Source organism: Suricata suricatta, chromosome 12, assembly GCF_006229205.1.
Source record: "Suricata suricatta isolate VVHF042 chromosome 12, meerkat_22Aug2017_6uvM2_HiC, whole genome shotgun sequence".
Lineage (NCBI taxonomy): Eukaryota > Metazoa > Chordata > Mammalia > Carnivora > Herpestidae > Suricata > Suricata suricatta.
Genome location: NC_043711.1, coordinates 43461828 through 43475539, shown reverse-complemented (window position 1 = coordinate 43475539; position 13712 = coordinate 43461828). Strand labels below are relative to the sequence as shown.

The window sequence follows — 13712 nt, the reverse complement described above, 5'->3', positions numbered from 1 at the left end:
GGTGCCCCAACACTTTCAAGCAGAAGATACACGTAGTCAGACTTGAGTTTTCAAAAAATCCCATTAGCTATTGGATGACTCAACATTTGGAGCAGGGACAAAACATAAATTTGTTAAGATATCACTGTTGAAGTCCAGCTGAAAACTGGTTTGCCTTGCATGGGGGTCGCAGAGGGAGGCGCATGGACTGTGAAGGTGGCACAGGTAGGCATGACAGGATTTGCTGATGAATGTGAATGCAGAGGAAGAGGAGACGACCTCAGAATGAATCCTCACTTTTTGTTCCAAGCATTGAGTAGATTGTGGTGCCATTGCTGAATAGCCAAAAAAAAAAAATTTAATTTTAATTTATTGATGTGCTCTCATTTGAAAAAGAAAGTTTTTTCTCATTGACACTATTGATAGTCCTTTTTAAAGGTACACAATTTTTCCAAGTTATGCTGATAGCTATACAGTACCTCCCCAACTTACTTATTTTCTCACCACAATTCCTATAATATATATGTCAGAAGTCAGCACACCTGTTGTGCAGAGGACCAGCGGTAACTAATTTAGGCCTTGTGGGCCATCCTGTCTTCAGCCACAGGCAATTTATAGGTGTAGGAGTGTGGCTGTGTATCAGCACCGTTTTAGTTAGGAGAAACCGGTGTGGTCTGTTGTTTCCCCCGCCCCTCTTCTAGAATAATATCCTGAACAAAACTCATATATGCTTCTAATTCATACTACTTTTAAAAACATATCCAACTTAGGAATGGGGGCTTCACCAAAGAATACAAAACCAGTCTTCAGTTCTGATTTGTTTTTAAGAGCCATTTTAGTTTCCTCATTAAGAATTCCAGAAAGCTTCTGACTGTGTTCCAGTACTCAACTCCTGGCTTCCCACTGAGCGTGGAGCCTGCCTGGGATTCTTCCTCTCTCTTTCCCTCACTCCCTCTGCCCCTCTTCCCCACCCTCTACCCTCTCTAAAATTAAAAAGCAACTACTCATTCAAATGTACAAGGCACAGAATCTTGAAATCTGATCTGAGTGCTTTGATTAAAGGCTCTCTCTGCTGTCAAACCTCAAGAGAAAAATGGAGGTTAGGAGGCCTTTTACAGTTGAGTGACAGAGGTGGAATACTTATTGTTATTTTTAATTCTGCTCAATTACTCCAGGTGGCTTTTCATTCCTCTAATTTCTTTTGGAAAGTACCCATCCTTGAAAGGTGTCATCTGAATTCGACAATTACTTCCCCTTTTCAGGGGTCAGAGCTAGTTACTGTCTGTATCGCACAGAACAATACAGCCCCTATGGTCTAAAGGTTATTAATATTTACTCCAAATTGTGATGTATTGAAGTCACAGCTTTTATCTCGCCTCTGAGGTCCTGATAACAAAAAAGACAGGAAGATCAATAACCACATGATGGGTAACTAATTGCTTTTGCTTCAACCTGCAACCTTCTGTCCCTCTCAGAGCTCATTCCAAAGTCCATTTGACAATCTTGGATATGGTTTTCAACCGTGGCTCTCAAGAGTCTGGACTCCAAACTGAGCCAGAAAAATATGTTGAAACGTTTTCAGTCGACAATGTGTTACACACACGTACTTCTTAGTACAGAGAAAACTTATTAGAGATAATTATTGTTAAGGTGATTATCAAGAAATGGAATTTCTTTTTGGTAAGAGTAATTATCTACAAAATGGTATTTAATTAATTTTTTGGGTATGCTTGTAATGGTTCTAGTGACTACTGCAAAGTCAAACTTCTCATTCAAAAATCATTTGTTTAGCACTTATTTAGTGCCGCTATTTTTAAAAAATTGTTTACAATTTTAGAGAGACAGAGAGAGACAGCATGAGCAGGGGAGGGTCAGAGAAAGAGGGAGACACAGAATCTGAAGACAGGGCCCAGGTTCTGAGCTAGCTGTCAGTACAGAGCCTGATGCGGGGCTTGAACCCACAAACCATGAGATAATGACCTGACCACAAGTTGGATGCTTAAACGACTGAGCCACCCAGGTGCCCCAAGTGCCGCTATTTTTAGCTAACACATTCTCATCATAAACAGAGGCCGCATTCTCATCAAAAGGCTTAACAAAATTAACTTATGAAATCTTTATGGCTCCATAAGGTAGGTTCTCCTATTTTCTAAATGGAGACACAGAAGTATCTCTAGCTTTATGGTAAAAAAAAAAATCAGAACTTCCGGCTTGTCAAATATATGACCTTGGGCAAATTTATTAATCTCTTTGTGCCTCAGTTTTCTCATCTATAGATTGGGTGTAACAATAATGCCTTCCTCACTGGATTGTAAGTTACAATTTAAAAGCTCTTAGAAGCATGCCTGGCTTATATTAAAGATTTTTGGCTAATAAGATAAAGCTAGCTTGTCCAAAGTCACAAAGCCAGTAATGACAAGATCCCTATTTACAAGATGCTATGAAGAATACAGAGATGAATCGACAAACTGTAAGATCTGGCATGCATATATCCTAACAGATAAGAACATTTTAATGGCATTCAGTCTGTTTTTGTTTTTTTTTTCCTTTTAGCATCATATTTCTATTTTACTGAGCAGGAAATAAATCTCCACCCATGCAAAGTGAGAGAGAAATCATGCCTTTGCCCATCAATTTATATCTACTTGTGGGCGATACTCATCTTTGAGCTAAAAGGCAAACAGTTAAACTGCACACAGCAGCCCCTCTTGTTCAGTTTCACTGTCTGCAGATTCAGTTACCCTCAGTCAGCTGCAGTCTGGAAGCAGGTTCTCTTTCTGATGTATGTCAGGTCCATGAGAGCGTAACACCATGTCACAATGCTGACGTCACTCGTCACACTCATCACGCTGATCACACCTCGCTTCATCTTCTCACGTGGGCTTTTTATCATCTCACATCATCATAAGAATAGGGTGAGTACGGTACAGTAAGGTACAACTTTTATCACAGTATGTTATTACTGTTTAATTATGATTGTTAATCTCTGTTTCTAATTTATATATAAAAGTTTATCGTAAGTAGGTACAAATTGAAAAAAAACCATAGTATTTATAGGGTTCGGTATTATCCACAGTTTCAGTCATCTTGGAAGGTATTCCCTGTGGCTAAGAGAGGACTGTATGAGTTTATTCTTGTTTATATTGTTTGCAAAGTTTGCATTGACTTACAGCTACATTTACAACTTCCTGTTGAGAATGTGCTGGGTGGAAATTTGGAAAGAGTAGCTTTACAAATAAATCAATTACTTATCATTTTTCTATTAAAACACTGATTATGTTTTTGCTTAGTAACTTTTAAAATTATAATAACTTCCTACCGAACATTGAGCATTAACAGTAAGGTTCTTCATAATTAAGAGTTTTCGAAGGTCATTTACATTCTATGGTTATGAGTATGTTGCTTCATGACCCACATCCTCAAACACAGTATTTCTTGTGCATTTTGATGAGTGATTAATTTTAAAGATGACTGAACTAACTTTTGCAGGACTGTACATTCATTCCTTTCTGCTCATCTTGCCCAATGGCTGTCCTCAATTTTCATCAAAGATAACCTTCTTGCTTTTTCTTCTTAACTAGCAGTTTTTTAATATTTCATCATCTTAATTTAAACACTTGATTTATTCACTTCCCATGTGAGCTCAAAGTTATTTCTTGGCTAGATGAGAAATTTTGAAAGGAGGTAAAAGAAAAGCTTGCAAAATGTTCAGATTTTTGTCCTCTTCCTTTTGATATATCACTTGAATTTGGATGATGATATCCCCAAGAGAGAGTCCCAGCTCATCTGATGAGTGGAGCAAACGTGGTGTTTGCCTCTGTGTTAGGAATGAGTCTTCTTTGGTTGAGATGCCTTCCATGCCTAGGCTGCAGTACTATGCTACTTGAGAATGTTTCTTTATCAAAGTACTAATACAGAAAGCCAGCCAAAAGTCTCTTACAGATTTCTCGCTTATATCCATAAAATCCTATTCTCAGATGTGGACAAATTGATGGGGGTGTTGGAAGATTTAGTTAAGTCAGAAGATACTTTCTGCATAGAACGAAACGTCCCTGTATATTGAGAACTAAGGATTTGATGTGGCCATTGCCTTAGAATCATTTCCTTGTTGTTGCAAGTCCTTTGAAAGCTTTCCGGAATAAAGCCGATTTGCTTTCTTGGAGTCTTGTACTTTTAATGGGTTTCATGCTGTTATAGATACTCAGACAGGACTTCCCTTTCAATTCCCTGAAACGTTAGATTGAGACAATTAAATTCCCTTTGTGCATCTTTTGGAAGTAATCTTGAACCAAGGCAGTGGGGAAATAATTGCTATAGATCAGTGAGTCTCTAAGTGTGGCCTCCTACCCACAAGCATTAGCCTCACCTGCTAATTGTTAGAAATATAAATTTTGCAGCTGGACCCCAGCCCTACTAAATCTGAAACGCATGGAGGTGGGACCCAGCAATCGGATGTATGCATGTCACAGAGAGACATGTGACAAAGAAATGCATGCTCTTCTATGAAGTCTGTGAAAATGCCATTTTCTGTGATTCTGGTTTTTGACTTTTCAGCGTGTTTCCAGAGTGAAGCATTATTTCAATCAGCGTTAATCTCTCCAAGCCAATCATCCTCTCCACATAAAACCTGCCTGGCATTTTCACACATTATTTTCTGATATGATCTCACCACTACTTATGTGGCTACCAAATTATACCAGTGACTGTCTCTCTCATTTCCATCAAAGCATAACCCCTTTATCACATCTCCTTAAAACATTTATAAATACTCACAATGGTTCATTCTTTCTAGTGTGGTGTTTTAAGTGCTGTTTGCCCCATTAGGGAAAGAGCTTCATGGATTTGTTGGTATATTCAGTCAAGAAACAAGTGTCTTCTCAAGGTGAGTGGCTGGGCTATATTTTGTTCCCATCCCTGCTCTGCAGGCCATGTGCATTAAGCCCTCTGGACTTCAGTTTCATTACCTTCAAAGTGGGGATGCTAATTTCTATTGTTAAGTACTTGCATATTGCTTATTATATGGCAGACATCTGTTTTGAGCTCTTGATATGGGCTAATCAACAAATTCTTATCACTCCCCTTTAGGCTAGGCATCATTTTTATCCCCATTTTGCAGACAAGAAAACTGAGGCAGAAAAATGATAACTCACCCAAAGTCCTGGTGCTATATGTGATGAAGCTGATAACCCAACAGTCTGGGGCCCAATGCCTGATGTTGTAGGCAATGCATACTTGGCCAGGCATGGACACCTTTGATATCGGGTTGCTACTTTTAACTACTTTAAGAAACATGCAGTTCTGTGGAAGGAGAAAGACATGGAAACAAAATCAATAAAATGTTATGGGTGTGCATTGGTTTCCTATTGTTAATACAACAGATTACCACACAATTGCTGGCTTAAAACAATGCAGATCTACTAGCTTGCCATTCTGGAGGTCAGAAGTCTGAAATAGGTCTCAGTGGGTTAAATACAAGGTTTTGACAGGGTTGCATTCCTTCTGGAAGCTCTAGCCTTTCCCAATTCCTAAATGCTACCTGCTTTGCTTGTTTTTTGCACACCCTGCCCTGCCACATCTTCAGAGCCAGCAATGACATCACCGCAGCCTCTTCTTTCATTGGCCCACCTCCTCTGACTCCAAAATTTCTGCCCCCCCTTCCACTTTTATGACCCTCGTGAGTACAATGGATAATTTCCCCATTTTAAGATTTGCAACTTAATCTTACCTTCAAAGATCTTTAGCCATGCAAGATAATGCATTCACAGGTTCTGTGGGTAAGGATGTAGACATCTTCGAGGAAGCCTTCATGATGCCTACCACAGTGCATTTTACAGAAGTGTGCTCACACGCATACACACACACACACACAGAGGCTTGCACACACAAGTTATAGAAGACAAGGTGAGGGAAGTCAGGAAACCTTTGTGAAGAACTCATATATGAATGTAATGCTTAGTTATGAGTATTTTTTTCATTAGTTGAGTTAGGGAGAAAGGAAAGACAATTTCCATGACCCTCCAATCCTGAAACAGTCACGGCACAGTCAGATTGCAGGATAATTCCAGTGATTGGAGAATGGGGTTCCAGGGTAGCAGTGTATGGAGTTAAAGCCAAAATGGTTAGTAGGGTTAGATAATTGGTGTCATTGAATGAGACGCTAAGGCATTTGTCTTTTATTGGCCGACAATGGGCTTCTTTTTCCTATGAGACCCAGTAAGATACACACGATAAATACTCAGTAAACACCATCGATTCACAAACTATGCAACTGACTAAATACAGAGGTTATTACAAAGTTTGGTCAGGAAAGATAAACCTACTGATAACTCCTTCTCTGTTCTGAAAGCAGTGTCTGATTAGAGCGTTTCATTGATCTCCCTATGTTCCACTGGGAAGCAGAAGAGCATTAACTGTCCACGAGCTGCCCTAGGCAGCCTCAGTTACACATTCTGGTGAGGAAACCACTTGCATCTAAAGGAAGTCTTGCTTCCCAGGCCAAAAGGTGCTGTCTGTTGCTGGGGTGCAATAGTCAGTGTGGAATTCAACACGCATGATGCACATTCTACCCTACACCTTCAGTCACACTCACAGAGCAGTATGTTAGCCTTTGATCCAAAAGTAAGCAGGACTCTGGGAGGCTGAGACGGGGGTGTTCACCAACCCATTGGGTGTGTTCTTGGGCCTCCCTCAGTATAAAAATCACATTGTAGCACCCTTTCTATTGATATGCTTGTCTGATGCAAGCTGTGCCCTGTGGCCACAGAAGTAATAAGCAAAATCATTGATTTTATAGCTTCTTCCTACAACAGACTCCAAGTTCTGTGGTTGTGTCATCGTCAGCTTGAAGCCTCAGGAGAGAGATGGACAGGCATTATCAATCATGCCCCAAAGAAAGGGAACAGCACATAGGGTGCAGAGCTGTGACTTCTCCAAGAATTCCCGCTTATCTATAAGTCATTGCATTTGCTTTCTCCAGACTGACTCATCTCAAGAATGTCTCAACACGTTGGCATTCTTATATTTTGTCTCTTGTCCATAATTCTTCCCATTGGTAGAATCAAGTGCCAAGTAGAAGTTCTAAAGTTGAACCATCCTAGATTTAGGTTTTTACCTTAGACTCTCTAAATAAAGCAGAGAAGGGGGCTCCCCTTTTCAACAGAAATAGCCTTTCTCTATCCGTTTGTTTATTCACTGACAACACATTTGCTGAATTTGTACCATATCGCTGGCACTTTGCAAGGTACCACTAATATTGTAATGCACAAGATGAAAGTGTTATGCCTGCCTTTATGGAATGTGTCCAGGCAATGGGGAGGGGGGGGCTAGCCCTTGGCAAAATAAATAAATGGATAACACAGTGACTTCTCATGGAGTTCTGCTGCTAAAGGGCTGGCACTTAGAATGCTTTACAATGTGCATACCCACAACTCGGTGAAGCATGGATGATACTGTCCTATTCCAACCAAATGGTCAGAAGTCATAGAGTTCTGAAGTATTGGAGCCTGGGTCCCGTTTCCTTGGCTTACCTTCCTATGATCAGTGCTCGGAAGAAAATCTCTGGATGCCCAGGGAGCCTGCCATCAATTAAGATTTGACACTTGCCCAGAAAACCAGAAACCCACAGCCCAAATCATGACAGCCGATTCCCAAAGCCAGGCTGCATGTTGCATCTCATCACCATGGTAATGAGATGCATTTCTCACTAACCTCTCCCTAGACCTCCCCAGATCTCCCATCCCCAGGGGAGCTCCTTGAGGATCATTTATGAAAATCAGTGGTAAGCACCAGTGGCCTTTTGAAACCTCTCAGTGAGTGTTTAATGCAGTAATTGTTTACTCTGATTTGTAATGAGAGAGAATAACGTGGTGATGTTAGTGACTGATTAATTTTCCTGCATGTATTCCAGAGAAGGCACCTTGAAGAGCGAGACTCATTTTCTTCCCCTGCAGATTACCCTGTCTTGATTCATGCAGCCACACTGTACCCCAGCGGCACACCTCAGATCACAGCTTGCTTGGATTTGCATAATGTGAAATTACTTAGCTAAATTATTATCACATATTGGATCTGTTATCACTTTCTTACCTCCGAACTGGTGAAAATGAAGCCCCAGAACCACTCATATAAAGGAAGAAGTCCAGGACTTGCCAGTTCGCTCAGAGGACCTACAGTTTTATTTCTCCCCTTTATAACAGACACACAGAAAGCAGCTAGGATTTACAGGGCTCAGAGTGGCCATTTTGAAATCGCTAAGAAGGAATATAAATACCGAACAGATGCAGCAGGTCACGGGATAAATAAGACAATGAGGCTTCTATGAAACCAAGCTAGTGTGTTCGGGGAAAGAGGAATTTCTCAGATGTGTGTACGTGTCTTCCTGCTTGGTAATGGCTTGTTTACACCAATTGGGCTTTTGTTACAGCGCAGCGTGAGGGATCCTGGAGAACTGAGGCCTTGTAAATTGGCCCTTACCAGCTGCTTTGTCTTGTCTTCTAAATTGCTTGAACACCTATTAAGATATATGACCCACATAAAAGTAGGACCAGAGGGTTTCTGTGTCATGGCCCCCAGGGATCAGATTTTACTTTATCGCCCATTAATACAGAAGGGATTTCATCAGTCGGCTTACACTTCTTGCACCTCCAGGGGTTATAAAAATCCCAAAGATTAGCCTCTCTAGGATATTAGCGAAGATGTGAATACCTAGACAGCTGTTTGACAGATAGAGATGCAGGGATTTAAGGGAGAGAGGCAGCATGGGTCATGGGGTAGAGACACCCTGTTTGTGGAGAGATGGTTGGCAAGAAAGGGCCTCAAAATATTAGACAATTAGCCCCATAGTTAAAAACATAGGAACGGGTCTTTGTTACTAGCTTTCTAATGAGGTGACTGGTCCTTTGCTTTTCTTACAAAGAAGGAAGACTGCCTGCTTCACGTCCTCTGCATATCCTGTTCAAGACAGTTTTGCTTCCATTCCTGGCATCTGTAGCCTAGATCATGCTGCAGTCACAGCTCGGAACCAGGTTTACACGCTGTGTGCTCAGAGGGAACCACAATGCCGTCAGTGTCACATGATGAAAGGAAGCTAAGTCTTGCCATAGCTCTTCAGGCAGGAGAAAGGAGCTTTCAACTCTGAGCTTGTTTATTTGTTTTGTTTTATTTTATTTTATTTTATTTATTTATTTTAGAGAAAGAGCACATGAGTGGGCCAGAAGGGCAGAGGGAGAGAGAGAGACAGAGAATCTTAAGCAGGCTCCACGTTCAGCATTTGGAGCCCGATGCGGGACTGGATCCCACAACCCTGGGATCACAACCTGAGCCGAAATCAAGAGTCAGGCGCTCCACAGACTGAGCCACCTAGGTGCCCCTGAGCCGGGGTATTAATTAACAAAGCCAAATGGCACAAACTGTGGGCCTCTGACAGCATGTTGCGTGTGGCTTGCGCTGTATTTTAAAACTATTAAATTCCCAGTGTGTATAAACCGGGAGACTCCACCAAAAATAACTTGTTATGTAAGTGCTCTTCATAGTGGTCTTCACTGTTCCCTGTGATTACACACACTTCTGCTTCATTCTTTTATGTTACTTCCTGGCACCGGTGAACATTTCAGTTTTTTATAGCAGAGTATGCTAACTGCATCGTTCTGGCTTTTTCTCAGTGGCCATGCCTGAGAACTGCTGATGGGTCCATCAGTCCTCTATTTCACTCTTATCTACCTCACAGGGATTGCCCTCACCCTAATTCCCAGGCTTCCCCTGTGCCTCAGTATCCCAATTTCTGCTGCCGTCCTGGTCTCCCTTTCTTTCCCAAGGATGCCACAGAGAGTTAACAGAAAGGGTTTGTAAGATGCTCTAAGCTCTCTGGGACAAATGCACCACTCAGGCCAAACACATTGTGTTGTTTCTGTTGGTAGGGGTGGTTTTCATCTTGCCTCTGAGCGCTGGTCTGGGGCTTCCTCCTGCTTTGGCTGTGTTGTCTGCTCTGGGATCAGAGGAGATGCAAAGCACCATCGCTCCCTCCACCCCTCTTTTCCCCATCGCGCAAGATTGGCAGCCCTGTCTCTGCAGTCTTGCATTGATTAGTCCGGGAGATGACTGCCCTCCGTTTATCTGTGACTGGGCTTTGCTTAAAGAGGGTGGCTTCCTGCCAAAATGAGATGCATGCCTAATGAACTTGAATGCTCAGAAGCCTGGGTCTCACAGAATCCCTCCACGTTAGCCTGCAGCCACTGGAAAAAATGGAGAAAATTCCAGAAGGTTAATATTGATTGAGTTACCCTCTTGAATTAATTTTCCAAGCACATAACTCACAGAATTGCAAATTCTTATTTTCTAAACAGTGTGCGTTAGGAATTGAGATGGGCGCTTGCTAGGCTCACCTTTTCTAGCAGAATTACAGTTTTTGTTTCTTGTTTTCCTTTTTTTCTTTCCATGAGAAAAAGACAAGTATGAGTGTGTATGGAAAGCAGTGGGGGAGAGTGTTACATTCATTTATGATCTTGAAGCAATTCTTCTTTTGTAGGGAGGGCAATGAAGCTATTTTGAGTTTCTAATCTGAAAGTGAATGCTGGATTCAGAGTCCACTGTTGTGCCTGTATCAAAGGAAATTGGAAGAACAGAGAAATAATGACTGCATAGATTTCCGAGCTCCCCTTAGCTTCCCAATCCCATGGAAGATTAGGTGGTAGGAGCAGAATGAGTCCTAAGATTGAGTGATTTCAGGCCATGTAATACCATGTTATGGGCTTTGTGGAAACACAACCGATGGTTTGCAAAATATAGTGGCTGCTGAAACCAAGTGTCTGAAAGATGACAGATCACAGCCTGTCCATTGGTGACCCTGAAACGACAAAGCCAGACCAGCCACCGGGCCCCATTGTTAACGCTTTGATTTACATGTGGGAGGCTTCAGCCATTCTCATTGGCAATAAACTCGCGATAATGTGGTCCCTGACCTCACCGGCACACCCAATAGGCCCCCTTTCCCCCAGTGCATTAGCCACACACCAGGAGGAAAATTAGTGCACTGAAGCAGAGATTTGCCAAATGCGTTCCCTGGGGAGTAGAAAGAGTTAATGCAATTTTCCAACCTGCCTAATTTACTCCAAGAGGATATTATGTCCTCTGAGAGAATTGTAGTCAATGCGTGCCTGCGGAGAAAGGAGGTGGGGGCAGATTTAGGGAAAATACATAAATGATTCCCACCCCTTTCCCATATCACATTACAATTCATTTGCATATAACTTTTCTTAACCTACAAGTGCTTTGACATTCCGACAGTCTTTCAAAATAGATGCATTTTTTCCCCTTTCTATTTGCAACCGCCTGTGGAGGGTAGAAGAAAGAGCCCAGAGAATCAGCACACTCCGGTTTCATGCTTAACTATGCTGCTGTCTTGCTGTCCCTGAGCTGGTCACTTCTCAGCTCTTTCAGCTGTAATATAAATAGTTTGAGTCCGATGTTTTCTAGGGGTCATAAGGCTTTAAGATTTAGTGGCGTAGATGTCTGTAAATATTAATGCATGAAGCACCTCTTTATCACAATATTTTTAAAATGCATGTAGCATCTTTTCTCCTCATTACTCAAGGCACTACCTAGAACAAATTTATGCGTTCCTCCCTCATGGAATCCTTCAGAACAAATGAAGCCAGCGAGGCTGCCCAGTCACATTTAGCAGCAGCTCACGCAGCATAATTGTGGCCACCTTTGACTGCCACCACATTTGAACTCTGAGAAGCGTGTGGACCACAGACCTGGCCACTCTTGACTTCTGATTCTTTTCATCTCCCACCCTATTCTGATGACTGACCTCAGTGCCTGTCAGAAATCCTTGGAACTTAAATATCTCAAGGCAGGCAGGTAGAATCTTTAAAGGCTGACTATAAATTTTTTTTAAGGGGGTGATGGTGGCTTTAATTGTAGCACCCAAAGCTCCCTCTCAAAAGTGGACAATTCCACAAGGATTTCCAGTTTTGTGGGTGAGAGCCAGATAAACAAAGGACCAAAAAAAAAAAAAAGAAATTTATTGATTTTGTTTTTCAAAAAATGAGTATGTTTCTGCAAATCTTGTTCTGAGTCCAAGATCCAGTTTCCTATAGTTGATCCTTAAAATTCACTCTGATTTAGTAGCCATAAGCCACATTTAGGCTTTTAAATTTGGGTGAATTAAATTTATATAAAATTTAAAATCAAGGTAATCAGTCCTACTGCACAGTTCAAGCACTCAGTAGTCTCAGTGACAAGTGGCTACCCTATGGGACAGTGCAGGTAGATAACATCCCCACATCCCATAAAGTAATGGACAGTTCTGAAAGAAAGTGGATGAATGTTTAAACCGTGGGGAGCTTTTTGTTATGTTTTTATTTTTCCCAATTAATCATTATTCAAAATATATTCGTTTAAATGCAGTGTTCTAGATGTCAAAAAAAATCATCCATCTTCAGAATGTTTATTGTAGATTAGCTGTTATGCAAAGTATTTCCCAGTACATTATCTGGATATATCCCTTTGAGGTAGGTACAATGTATTTGTTGCACAGAAGAGAAAACTGAGGTCCAAGGTCAGACAGTTGGCCAGTGCAGAGCTGGGAGACATAAACGGTCTTTCAGATTCCAAAGCCTGTGTTAACTTGAGATAAAAATGGTTTCTGGAATATTTTCTATAAAAAATTAACTTTCTGGACTAACTCAGCATCAGTACCACTTGTGAGAAGTGAATCGGGCTTTTTTTTTTTTTTTTTCATTTTGGAAAAGATTTTCTTGTATACCAAGAACCTAGGATTTTAATGTATGGATCATTTACAAGTCACATTAAGACAGAGCAGGAGAAAAGGCGACAAAGAAAGAAAACAAAAGGCAAGCATACATAAGTAACTCACACATCTGTATTTTAGCTGCGTATTTGTAATCGTTTTGTCTGGAGCTGCTCTAGACTCCAGGCTAGTCTCCTGAGCAGCCAGCATCCTGCCATGCCTCCCAGGTAGAAATAAGTGTTAGGTACTTGGTATGCGGTGCTTTCCTTCCTTCCCCGTGAAGCAATTCAGCTGAGAAGCAAAGAATTGCACTTCAGACTTTATACATTTTATCCCTTGGCAACCCACGGCAGTGATATTACAAACATTGAGGCTGTTAGACTAATGGGAGTAAATATTGTAAAAGCTGTGAAAGATGCTGTAAACTATTCACTCATTCGAGGAAGAGCGATTTTCTGAGCACCTGCCCCGTGCTAGGCACTCTGCTGTACATGAGCTCTGGAAAAAAGAAGTCATGAAAATCTCACCCTTTCACTGGAGGAGCTGGCAATTAAGTCTCCAACATGGCCCCTTATATCAGTAACTCTTAAAATAATACAGTCGCTAGTGTTGGTAATGTTGGTAGGTCTTTGTATCAGACGCAGTTCCCGTGGTGCAGAACCACGACTGACGTTAAGTTGCCAACATGATGTCATAGAACCTGGAACGTTAAGTTGCCAACATGATGTCATAGAACCTGGAATTGGGAAGAGAGTGGTTATTGTAAGCAGGACCAGTGAGGCCCAGCTTACTGTATATTGCCTTGTCTTATATTGTTATGTTTATACATCACAGCGTATTGTAGATCATGCCCTCTTAATATGCTGGCTAGTATTCTGGTTAAGCAGGTCTCTTGAGCAGCGTTTTTAAGGTTGAGGTAACTAAGCTCTAGGGAGGTTAAGCACTGCAAGAGGTCCTGAGCTTGTTAATGGTAGAGCAGAGA

The 13712-nt window shown here is 41.5% G+C and overlaps 1 long non-coding RNA gene across 1 annotated transcript; it reads right to left on the bottom strand.

Annotated features, from left to right (window-relative positions):
- Nucleotides 1–12844: 12844 nt before the first annotated feature.
- Nucleotides 12845–13419, bottom strand: LOC115273123. The gene is made up of 2 exons (XR_003900700.1): nucleotides 13258–13419; nucleotides 12845–13021 (listed from the first exon to the last, which is right to left on the bottom strand). It is a non-coding gene; the product is annotated as an uncharacterized LOC115273123 (long non-coding RNA).
- Nucleotides 13420–13712: the final 293 nt, after the last annotated feature.